The sequence below is a fragment of the Monodon monoceros genome, unplaced genomic scaffold, assembly GCF_005190385.1.
Source record: "Monodon monoceros isolate NGI ecotype Baffin Bay Population unplaced genomic scaffold, NGI_Narwhal_1 Super_Scaffold_15, whole genome shotgun sequence".
NCBI lineage: Eukaryota > Metazoa > Chordata > Mammalia > Artiodactyla > Monodontidae > Monodon > Monodon monoceros.
Window position 1 is genome coordinate 54,921,996 of NW_021703771.1, and position 13,163 is coordinate 54,935,158.

General features: G+C 34.1%; 1 protein-coding gene across 1 annotated transcript in view; it reads right to left on the reverse strand.

The window, feature by feature from the left end:
• PTPRK (protein tyrosine phosphatase receptor type K) overlaps positions 1–13,163 on the reverse strand; it is a 572,439-nt gene that overhangs the window by 148,092 nt on the left and 411,184 nt on the right. The gene's annotated exons all lie outside the window — the stretch shown is intronic.

Consider the following 13,163-nt stretch of genomic DNA (forward strand, 5'->3'; position numbering starts at 1 on the left):
TGTTTATGCATGTGTCTTAATTTGTGATTGAAAAAAAAATGAAAATACTGTTCTCAAAGGTAATATTCCTAATATGTAATGCCATCATGTCAATCCTCTACTCCCTATCACATTCAGGATAATGTCAAACAGCCCTGAAAGCACACACACTCTGCTTTGTGGGCATTTTCTGATTATTGGCCTGCACCTCTCACCACACCCACAATCATGCTGGACTCCAGCTAACCTGAATGGCCCAGTGACTGAACACAGTCACTTACTCTCTGTGTCTTTGAGTCAAACACACTTGTCCCCCAAGATCCTCTGGCTCATACATGTAGGACAATCAGAACTAAGCAAGTTCTACAGGCAATACAACCTCTGTGCTCATGTATAAATTAGGATTCTCCACCCTGCCTCTATTTTCCCATGTGTGTTTCCCTCGCACAATTCAACATATGCTTAGGTCAAAATGTGTAGAATGCCAAAAGATATATACAGAAATGTATACAGCTATAAGAAAATGATTTTATCAAGAAAAACGGATTATCAAAATAAACTTTGGAAGTACGTGGTAAAAAACAGAAACTAAGATTAATTAAAAGAGTGAGAGAAATTTCACACTACAATTTTACAGAAGCTTTTTTCTATCAACAAAATGGGAATACTAATACTTATCTTAAAAGAGCCCTCAAGGCTGATATGATTATGACATTAAGTAATATATATGGAAAGGGATTTGAAAAAATATATATCTAAAAGTACATTTTATTATTAGTTTTGAGCTTAGAATTAAAAATCTCAATGTTCACATGTTCTTATACTGACCAAGTCTTACCTTAAAAATAAAATAGATGAGAATTAATTGAATATGTTATGCAATGAATATCCTTTTTTACCCTTGAATCCTTAATGCATACTAGCCACAAACTTAAAAAAATTTTTAATTGCAAAATAAATGCATAGAATGGTATACAATCACAAACCTCTCTCTACTCTCACACTGAATTCCCACTACTACCTTCCCCAAGCCTAATCACAGATTACTGTTAATACATTTGCAAGTCACAGCTTGTTTCAATGATCTGTTGCTTCTCGAAAGATTTTTTCTGTCTTCGTTATGTTTTTAGGGAATCTATGATGCTTTCAATTGTATCTTTGATACTTGATGTCCTAGTCTGCCTTCTGTCTACAGAATCTGTTAACTGGTGAGATATGGCTTAAGGTTAACAGGGATATAGAACTATCTAAATTTAGATTTAGAGTCCATAACCTCTTAGAAGTTTTATATGCTTCTTGTCTTTCCTTATTTAATTTATAATTAATTAATGTGTCCGATACTTAATCTTTGAAAGGTAGTAGCAATATCATCTGATCCTTATTTAAAATATCAAGTCATTTGATTTATTCTTTGATTATGAAAAGGTCATGCTACAAGTTCATGTTAATATATTGATAATTATGTATCTGGAAGAAAATTAGGAGTCTTCTCTATAATAATCTTTCAAACAGATAAGGCATGGAATAACGAAAGAGAAACAGGTAAGATGTGGTAGATAGCAAAGCTGTTTTGATGAACAATTCTATCTGAATTCCAGATTTATGGATGACAGCATTCATGATCTCCTAAAGTTCCTCCCAGAAGACACAGTTCTATAAAATGCAGTTTGAAAACCAATTTCTGTACTAAGCTGTGTGTGATTGTAACTTGGAGTAATTATCAGTATATATTCAATAACAATTGAGCAAAAACGAATTGATTAGGTAATACTGCTAAAAGGAGTATGACATTCTTGGTTGTGCAGACTTTCAGAAAGCTTTAGAAGGAAGAATCTCAAATTAATAAGTTTAACTGCATTGTTTACAGAAATTGGTATTTCCCAAAGATGACATTTTATAATATTATATTTATATTCGGCAGCTTTCTGTATTTTATATCTCCAGTCTACTTTTTTTGAATCCATTAAGATCTACATAGCTTCTTTTTCAGTGTTATTTAGTTTGGGGGATATAGGTATTTATTGATATATTCTTGTTCCAAAGTTCTAAGATTCTTGTGTTTTCATAATTCAGCTATTTATTTGTGATTTAGCCAGAAAATGCACAAACTCCACAAGGAGGCTGCCTCAATGCAAAAAGTAGAAGGGATCCAGGTATCATCCAAAGGTTTTCTGATTACAACAACATTCACAGGCAAACAAAAATGATGCTAATAAATAATAATTATAATGACCTATGATTTAAAATAACTCCACTTATTCTTCTATCCGTCAGACTTCACAGTAAAGGGATCTCTGACTTGATTTACATCCAATGGCAATAAATCTAGATTACCATGGACTTGCATCATGGCATGCCTGCATTGAGCAAATACCATGGCACTAGCGTCAGCTATCTAGTCTCAATTCAGGAATTAAAAGGAATAAGCAGTTTGCTCTAAATATAGTTTTGGTGTGTGTGTGTGTGTGTGTGTGTATATACACATATACATATATATATATATTACTTTTCCTTACTATATTTTTCTCTAATACGGAGACTTCTTTTGATGAATAGGCGAAACAGAATTCAGAGAAGCAAGAAGAAAGCTGAATTACACATCATTTCTGGTATGTTAACAGTAAAGCTTGAAAAGTTTTCTCCCATCAGTTTCCTCTGAGTCATTAATATGCATGTACAGGACAGACAAAAGTTTGGAATTCACTCTTTTGATTTTTATGTTTATAATGCCCTATGAATTTTTTTTAAATGCACTTTTTCTTTAAGCTATGTTCTTAATCTTTCCCTGGTTTATGATTAAAAAAATGATGACATTAGCAAAACTTCTCCATCTTGTCTTCTAAATCATTAATAGATTTAATACCATCAGTACTAAAATTGATCCTGAGGGCATCCACTATTAACCTCTTTCCACATGAGAAGTCCATTTATTTATGGTCTTGCTTTCTATCAATTCTACAGTTTTAAATCTGAGAAGGAAATTTTCCTGTTAATCCTTGGTCATCAGCTTTCTTTAGCTTTGTCTTGTAAAGAACTTTTTCAGAAGTTCTGAACCACACAAGCATTTCCCTTCCCTATACATAATTTTGCCAGTACACTTCATTTGTTGGATTTCTCTCAGATAAGGGTCTATTTAGTCTTGAACAGAACAGTCAGGAACATAATTTAAATACCCTAATAGTATAAATCAGCTACTTTGAAAAAGCCAGGCGAACAAATTAAAGTGACATGAGTAAATTCAAATTTCACCCATCTGTTAGACTCATACATAATACATTAATTAAATGAAATCTAATATGCTAGTAAAGCATACTTATACGGGCTTGATTCTCTCTAGTAATAAAAACGTATTTTAAAAAAATTTTAGCATGAAAATATAACTAAACAGAAAATTGACAAGCTGTGGATCTGTTAAAAACTTATACTTTTTGATTGTTATTCCTTTTAATTTTCAAAGATCAAAATGACATTCTATTTTAGATGGATTGTTACTTAAATATCAACTTTATTCTCCAAGTGAAGAATACAAAGTCTCTTAAAATATAAAAAGGTTTTGAATATTTGCCTTCTTGCTAAAAACATTTCACAAACTTCCTTAGGTATATTTTAAAAATTCAGAACTATATAATAGTGGCTTGAAAGTATTTCCTCAAAGGATTTATTTCTAAGAGTGATGCTGACTTTGACAGTGTTTTCCAGGAATAAGCTAAAGCTGTCTATGAGAAAATAATAGCTAGAAAGGTAAATTTACTCAGGACCAAATTGACTTTATCCCAAAAGAGAAAGACCTCAGTTTTATATAAGTTTCTCAGTCATGGCTTTTGCCTGTTTCCAGATGAATTTTGCAACACCATGATGCATTTAAGAATGGAAAATCAGTAACTACAATGCTTATTAGAAAAGCTTCTGATGTTTGTTGCTAGACGTCCCCTGAGTTCAACTGAACTACTGAACATATTTTAAAAATTAATTAATGACAGCATAGTGGGTGTAAATCGGGAGCTTAAGTGCTTTACATGTCATTCCCTTTAATTCCAACAACAACAATATGAGATTATTCCTATTGTTATATCCATATTAAAAATAAGGTTAAGGGTCTTCCCTGGTGGCGCAGTGGTTGGGAGACCGCCTGCCGATGCAGGGGACACGGGTTTGTGCACGGGTCCGGGAAGATCCCACATGCCGTGGAGCGGCTGGGCCCGTGAGACATGGCCGCTGAGCCTGCGCAGCCGGAGCCTGTGCTCCGCAACGGGAGAGGCCACAACAGTGAGAGGCCCGCGTACCGCAAAAAAAAATAAAAGTAAGGTTAAATGTTTTGTCCAAGGTCACAGTAATGTAGGAAGAATTCTGGTTCTTCAATATTGCAATCCAATAAAATTTTTTAAAAATGTTAATGGAAATAAATGTTAATTTATCAAAGACTTTCCAGTTTTATATTTTGTTATCATTATATAATTTTTAAACTTAATCCTACTTTCAAAGATAATACTATTAATTTTTTTTCATACCAATCCTAGTCCTTTCCTATACAAATCTCTTCTCACAGATATGGTTAAAAATTGAAATTATAGTCCCAATAATGAGTTTGGCGTTTTGCACCTAATATTAAGAAATACTGGAAATATTATTCTTAAAAGTCTTCTATCTGGAAGTGCAAGTTTTTTCTTTTTTTTAAACAATTTCCAACTCAGAAGCTTCTGAGCTGTTTCCAACCTAAAGCAAGAGTGTCACTGAACATAAATCTTTATCTCAATTTCAGATTATTTATCTTGAATACAGTAATTCCACTATTTGAAATCTATCAAAAAGGCACTGCATACACATTGCCATGTGGGTGGAGTGACAATTTTTTAATGCTAATGTATTACCAAAGTCATAACCTAGACACCAGGTAAGAGTGGAGGTGTGTGATAATGATTGTATTTTATATATTTAATTGCTTTTGGAAAACTTTACTTATTGACTATTCACCATGATCAAGGCAGAAAAGTAAAACATCTTTAACTTCACAAGAAGAAGGAGAAATTTAAAGCACCATGTTTGTTGACAAGTCAAATCCTGCCTTTCAGTTTGATTTTTTTTAAAGGATTTCAACACATAACTTGATTCCAACTGTTATCATAGGGAATATAATGTTAAAGGAAAATGATGAGCTATTTCAATAAAATAACATTTATATTACTAAAATCCAACTTTTCATTACAAGAGAAAAAAGGAATATACCACAATAAATACTTTCCTCCATACTAATTCGCCTCCATACATTAGATGGACAACTTAACTCTAAAAATGTGTTACCAAAAATATACATTTTAAAGTACTAAATGAATTAAAGGAATATTTTCCCCCTAATTTTTAGAGAAAAAACTCCATTCTGTTTTTCTTGCACAGAATTGAAAGAGAAGAAATACAATTAAAAATAGATTACTTAGAATGTTTTTATCAATCGAAACCATTGATATTTATTGATTAATAACTATTTGTCCAGCAATAAATAAGATAATTGAAAAGAGTTGTATTTATGTCCAAGGACTTTACAAAATAGTTGTGAAACTATTACTTTGTAAAGCAATAAAGCCAACAATTAGAAAAGCATAATGAAAAATTAAATGACAGTAATATAAATAAGCATTAAATGATGATGCTGAGTATAGCTCAAATTCAGAGATTCAGTGTTACTAGAAGTTAGAAGGGAAGTGAGGAAATCTCCAAATTTTATCAGACAGTATCATTCCTGGGGGGAACTGAGATTCATTTAACACCTCCTTGGGCTGATAGCTACAACTGATGGAAATGCTAAATGGAAGTGCCAAATATTTATTCTTCACAATACAAAAATAAAATTAAAATGGCAATGCTTGACTGACCTAATTTATGTATGTGTTTGTCTTTGTTTTCAAATATTTCTGGTCAAAATGATTAACATTAAAAGTTATATTTTCTCTTCATTCTTGTATAATACTCTTAAGGCTATAATGAAATATATACAAACTTATCTACACAGAACCTTTTTTTGAAAATAGTATTATAATATTATTTTGCATATGAAACTTAGCTAATTTTTTAAAACTCAAAGGAATACTTCATAACAGCTGCCTCTTTTTCCCTAAATGATTGCCTTTTGGACTTTGTACCTTCCAAATGTTGAGTGAATTTTAAATGCCTTTTTATGCTCAGGTTTGTTTTTTTTTTCCCACCCCAGCAATCAACATTAAGATTATACCACACCGGCTCTCCTGTTTAAGTTTCACTTTTGCTGAACTTAGCACTAGCCTCCAAGAACTGAATTTAGTTCTTTGATTCATGTCTAAAAAAATGAGCCAAAAGAGTTTTTACTAACCATCAGTCATTTAACTGTGCCTCTCTAGTGTTCAGAGATGTCTCATTCCATGATAGAAGGGCAGTTAACACCTGTAAGGTAATTATATCTACCAAATGCTGTTGGCCAGGAATATGAATATATAATTATTCCTACCATCTGTTAATTGTTCTATTTGAATCACTTATTTCATCATATACATTTACTTGGCAACTACCTACTTTTATTAGCCTCTAGAAATGCAACATTTGCTTGTAGCAGAGTTTTTGTCTTTACATCATTAAGATGGAATTTTTAAGTTTTGGGGGGAAGACATGAATTAAATGGATAAAAAAGCATATGTGTTCATGTGCAGGAAGGAGGGGGAAGAAAATTATACCAGTGAGAGGGAAATCCAAATAAGAGAGTAAATCATTTTCAGAGGGAAAACCTGAAACTCCAGTTATTTACTGTTGCTACAGAAATAAGCAACTGACTATTTTATATTGACCTTGTATCATGTGACATTTTTATATTTGCTATTATTTCCAAGAGATTTTTAGTAGGTTCTTTGGGATTTTCAACATAAATAATTATGTTATCTTTGAGTAAGGACAGTTTTATTTCTTACTTTACAATCTGTATACAGGTTATTTCTTTTTCTTGCCTTACTGTACTAACTAGGACTTCTAGTACAGTATTCCCCCCTTACCCCCAGTTTCTCTTTCCACAGTTTCAGTTACCACGGTCAACTGTGGTCTGAAAATACTAAATGAAAAATTCCAGAAACATACAATTTATAAGTTTTAAATTGTGCACCATTCTGAGTAGCGTGATGGAATCTCAAGCTGTCCCACTCCATAACCCCTGAGACCCCAACCATCACATCATCTGTCCTGACATCCAGCCATCTACATCAACATGGGTCGGTGATCCAGGATCACCAGAAGCAGGGAATCCTACTTCTGATACATCCTTAGAAAGTCAATAGCAGCCTAAGGCTAGGACACAATACCTAAGTCACTCACCATTTTTTATCTCATCACATAGACATTTTATCATCTCGCACCATCACAAGAAGGGTTAAGAAGTACCATACAATATTTTGAGAGAGAGAGAGACCTCATTCACGTAACTTTTATGACATAACTTTTTTTTTGTTCAATTTCATTGTTATTGTTGTTACTCTCTTATTGTGCCTAATATATAAATTAAGCTTTATCATAGGATTGCATATATAGGAAAAAAACAGTATATATAGGGTTCTGTACTATTGGTAGTTTCAGGCATCCACTGGGGGTTTTGGAATGTATCCCCCCATAAAAAAGAGGGGAGGGACTACTGTATGTTGTTAAATAAAACTGGTGAGGAAGGATATCTTTACCTTGTTCTCAATCCTAAGGGAAGGATATTACTTTTAGGTATGTTCAGTGCATTCAATTAAATTTCAAACCAAGCTGAGGTATGTATCTTTGGCTCATGTTCTTGTCATGGTGACGACATTTTTCCTAATTTTTACCTTCCAACTTATTATATAATTGACTTATTTACTATATTATTGTCCCCAAAAGGCAGAGATCTTTATTTTGTTCACCAACATGCTCCAAATACCTTGAACAACTTTCTGGCACATATGAGGGGGCCAATAAATACTTGTAGAATGAATTTAAACTGTTGGGCTCAGTTGTGGGTACTGCTTATTTAAATTTTAATACTAAAATATTTCAAGTGATTCAAAAGAAGTACTACTAAAAAAATTTCTGAAGAAATTTGATGATAGAAGGGTCAAGGTTGTAAGGATCAATAATAAGTGACAGATCATATTTGTACAATGTAATTTTTCAACCTGTGTAGACAATATTGACAACAGTATAAAAGCAGTACATCCAAAATTATCACTCAGAAGCAAAGGTTCATCTAACATGGAAAATATTATGATTACTTCCTGCCAGCTGGGTTCACTATTTGTGGCAATAACAAGTGTCTGAGACCTCAGTGTGTAGAATGCAGTGAAAACCTGAAAAATTATTTCAGGGAGGAATCAAATTACAACATGACCATGGGATGAAACAAAGTTCTGAGTTTGTTTTAACATATATTCTATAATGCCATGTTATTAAAAACCAACAGAATTTATGTCTGACATTAAATATGTACTTAGTTTTAATAACACTGTTGACAATAATAGCTACAAATTGTTGATTACTTACTGTATTAGTTTCTAGGGCTGTTATAACAAACTACCACAAAATGGATAGCTTAAAAGAACAGAAATGTTCACTTTTGTCATTATGGCTAGAAATCTGAAATCAAGGTGTTAGGGGAGTTGGTTTCTTCTAAAGACTCTGAAATGAAACTGTCTGTGCCTTTCTCTTAATTTCTGGTGGCTGCTGGCAATCCTTGGTGCTTTCTCCTTGGTTTGTGTCAACAAAACTCCTACCTTCGTCTCTATTTTCACATGGCCTTCTTGCCTGAGTGTCTGTTCTCCTCCTACAAGTATATCGGTGATTGGATTGAGGATCCACCCTAATCCAGTATGACCTCATCTTAATTAATATTCAAAAATACTATTTCCAAATAAGGTCCCCGTCACTGGTAATGGGGATTAGGACTTCAACCTATCTCTTGAAGGGACGCAATTCAACCCTTTATAACCTACTATCTGCCAAGCACAAGGCTAATTATTTAACAGACATTAGCTCTTTTAATTCTCACAACTATTATTATGAAATAGTACTAGGATTATGAAATATTACTAGGATCATCATATTATCCAATTAGGGCCCTGAGCTATAGACAGGTCTACTCAGTTGTCCAAGGCCACACAGGGCAGCACGTTAGGAAAATGCTATGGCATTGGTGGGAGCAAGCGCGGTGGCAGCTTGTACAAAAGTAAAGGCTGAACTACGTGCAGGCAGCTGTGATGTGCTGTACTACCAAGCACACTCTGTTTAGGAAGGACAGCATCTTTCCAGACACTGTGAGATAATGGCCTACAGCTTGTATTTCATAGTCACGAACAGTGTTTAAATAAATTACAGCAGGGACTTTCAGAATTTCTCGTTACAAACCAAAGCTCACTGCTGCTCATGAGGCAAGGTGTTAATCAACCACTGGAAATGAGAAGAATAATTACTTTTTAAATTTTTTTCTGCTGAGGAGGCCTTTTTAGATAAACATCTCAACTAGGACAGAGAGGTAATGTTTTGGCTTGCTTTTGGCTTAGGATTTTATTTAGCTGAACAAACTCACTTTCTTGATGCAGGGTCAAAATGTTACTGCCGGGAATATGTCTTTGATGAAACTAAAACTTGCTATTTAGATTCAACGTACAATGTAAGGTAAAAATGACTTTGCAAACTGGTACTGAATATCTGACTGAGCAGAACCTTGACATAATTGAGAGTATTTTGAAATGGTACCCTACAACATTTCGGTTTGCTTCACCCAAATTGAACTCTTTGCTAGTAAGTACTGTGAACAGCAGTTGAAGTCTCTTAGTGATTCTGCACTAAAACAACAATTTCCAATTATTCTTTTAAGCCTCTGAATCAGCTTTATAAGAGATTATCCTAAGATTGCAAAATAAACTACTAAAATACATTTTTTCAATTACATGAATTATCTACATGAATTGAGATTTTCCTGATACCATGAAACCAAAATAAAGTGCAGAAATCAACCTGATGTTGAGGCCAGTAAGACAGCAGCCCTCATCCCAAAGCAAGAGTTCAATTTTTGTTTTTATCAAAATACCCTTGGTTTATAAGAAAAGTTTATAAACTTCTGAAATAAATGTATGTTTATAGAAGTATCTGTTGGGCTTTCACACTGATTTCATTTTTAAAAAACGACTTTCAACGCTGAAGAAAAACTTACTGTATGAGGACCCAAATCCTTAGTTTTCAAAGTAAGCCTAAAAGGTGATATTTATCCATCTTCCCATCTTCATCTTTAGATACTCTCACCCCATCCTCCAGGCACGCTGCTTACGCAAGTGTTGGCACCTTCCTCGAGATTGGACGGTCTTCTCCTTTTCTTTTTCTCAGGGTACCAAAAGCACTCCTATCCTTCAAGGCCCTGCTGAAAATTTTCCTTCTCAATGGACAGAGGCCCAGCCATCACCTCCCTTCCCAGAACTCTCAGAGTACTCAGAGCAAATGTTTCAAAACTTCATGGTAAAGTCCTTAAGAGCAACATCTGTATGATACTGTATCTCAAATGAGGGTATATGTGTGTGTGTCCACCAGAAACAGGAGGAACCACAAGTTAACTACATCCAACCTTCCTTGGATTCCAAAAATTTAGGGGAGAAATTACGTTAAAATGCCAGAAGAAAGAATAGAAAATTCACATGAATTTTTAAGACATAGCCAAAACTTTCAAAGGAATTGTCCTGTTGGAGATGAAGAAGTCAGGCTCTCCCAGAGGTTGTGGTCCATCTTCTCTAATGCCAGAGTTCTTTGATGGAAAAGTCTGATGGCTGAGTTAATTCTGTATATTTACAAGCTAATATAAGGTACAAAAAAAGATGTTTTTGGAATGGATGACAGATGAGAGCTAAGTAAGCCACAGAAATGACACGAACTAATACTTCAATACTTCAGCCAAGTACTGCAACAAGAGTTCTTTCTATCAAAGATGTTACCAGTGCCCATTTTGAAAAGTGAGGCTAAAAGGGAGCTATTGATTCCATCATGAAATACTTCCACTAGCTGCTTATACTGTTCATTTGACTCATGATTTGTAGAGCCAAAGACCTTGGTTTAATATGGGTCTTCATTCTTGCTTTGAAAATTATACAAGTTGCCTTATCCGTTATCTGTTTAAGTCGGCTTGGGACTTGGCCTACATCTGCTTATTTCTAGTAATTCTGATTATTCTACTCCTTGCTCAATGTCTCCACAAATGATTCTTCCATACCTCTCAGAGTAAGCCATCTCATCATAGCTATTCAAGATATAATATTTAACCAGTATTATTCACGTGTGGTGCATGTTTTCAGTAATATATTGGCTTATATGAAAAATAAAAATATATTTTTGCCTTATCACACTAGAATCCATTGCTTCAATGTAATACTGCTAGTTACTTTTTTCATTCAATCACTGATTAGCTTTCATCGCCTGGAATTAAGTATTTGCCTAAATTAGGTTGATGCTCTCAGATCCTTGTCTTCCTTTTTGTTACATTCATGCAAGAGGCAGTTTCACAGTACCTTCAACAGAGAAATTACTCAATAAATGTTTGCTAAATTTAACTGGAGGGAATAAGAAATGCCATCACTTCTCTGAGACACAAGAGTCAAGGCAGACGTAAGGTGATCTATCACTGCTAACAAAATCAGTGCATGCACATAAATGTAAAAACGTAATAGCCCATTCAATCCATTTACAAGTTGAACATCATTACCTTCAGAACAACTTCAAACTAATAGTATTTAGAAAAAAATTAAGGTAGCGCATTTTATTAGGCATGTCCCTACTCCCATGTCGTATACTCTTCATTGTCATTTCATGACTAGATGTGTCATCAAGTCAGTTGAGAACATTAATCTTGCTTAGGTTCAAAGGAAAAAAAAAATTCCATCCAAGGAAAGCAATGAAGCATTTCTCTATATCTTTTATGTTTAAAGGCTTTCTGAGTGTCATCAGATAATGTCACATTCAGACAATCATCTTGCCAGTTCGGAATGCACAACTCTGCTCCTATTGCTGGGTGAGAAGATTTAAGAGAATACAGCAAGAGTTATGATATGGTATATTTTGTCTAAATCATAGAATATTTTTAGATGATAATAACGCATAAATTAAATAATTGCTTGGGTCAAAAGATTAAGGCTTGGGTCAAAAGATTAAGGCATCTTAATGTGGAATATAATTTGTTCTAATTATTCTGGCTATAATTTTTCTAGCTCATACTTTTAAATTCAATTTCCTCACATAGCTAGAATACGAAACCTATTTCTGTAAACATTACATTACTTCTAAGGATGTGCTCTCAGTAGTAAATCTTGCAATGTACTGATTGACCAGCTTTCCTTCAATGCAAGAACAATAGGCCCACTTTGCTGCCAGGACATATACACCAGTGTCCCATCTCAGTGAGCTGTACCATCAGCCACTAAGTTACAAGTTGGAGACCTAGGAACCTGGCTCACCTTACCTGCATATTCCTATCTCATCAAGTCCTATCAGTTTTTCTTGTCTGTCTTTTGAATCTATGCAATTCTCTTATCTACACATTAATCCAAGACAGTGAGAAAAAAAAATAGGCATCATAGGGTAAAAGGGTTTTTTGTTTGTTTGTTTTCTAATTTAGGAAATGCTGGGTTAAGCAAATTAAATACAGGTATTTACCAGAAGACTTATTGAGCACTGAACATGTCTGTTGTCATTTTAACTCTCCACATCACATTTTGAAAATTCACTTGGCAATTAAATGCTTGGGGACTAGTTGAACACTAAACTGTTTTTCCACAGACAAAAGGATGGCATTGGTAGAGAACGTATATGAAAATGGGGAGATTTCACCTCTAATTTAGAAGCCCAAGATTCTGGAAACAGGCACACTAACTAATAAGGAAACACTGGATATGAAACACATTCAAACAACTGAATAATTGAATTATATTTTAAGGAACTTGCTTTGAAAGCTACAAGGTTCTGGGGTCAGTCTTCCACTCCTTTGCTGTTGCATGAAAGAACAATTGTTGTCTTCTGTCTTATAATTTCCATCCATTTCACATCCTCATGGGACTGTAAATGCCTACTTTCTGCTCCTCTTTCAAACACCTTGTGTACTAAATTTTTTTTCTTTCTCTCTTCCATTTCAAGAGGAGAGAATTGAGGGGAGGGTGTTATACTGAAAAGAAAAATCAATTCCC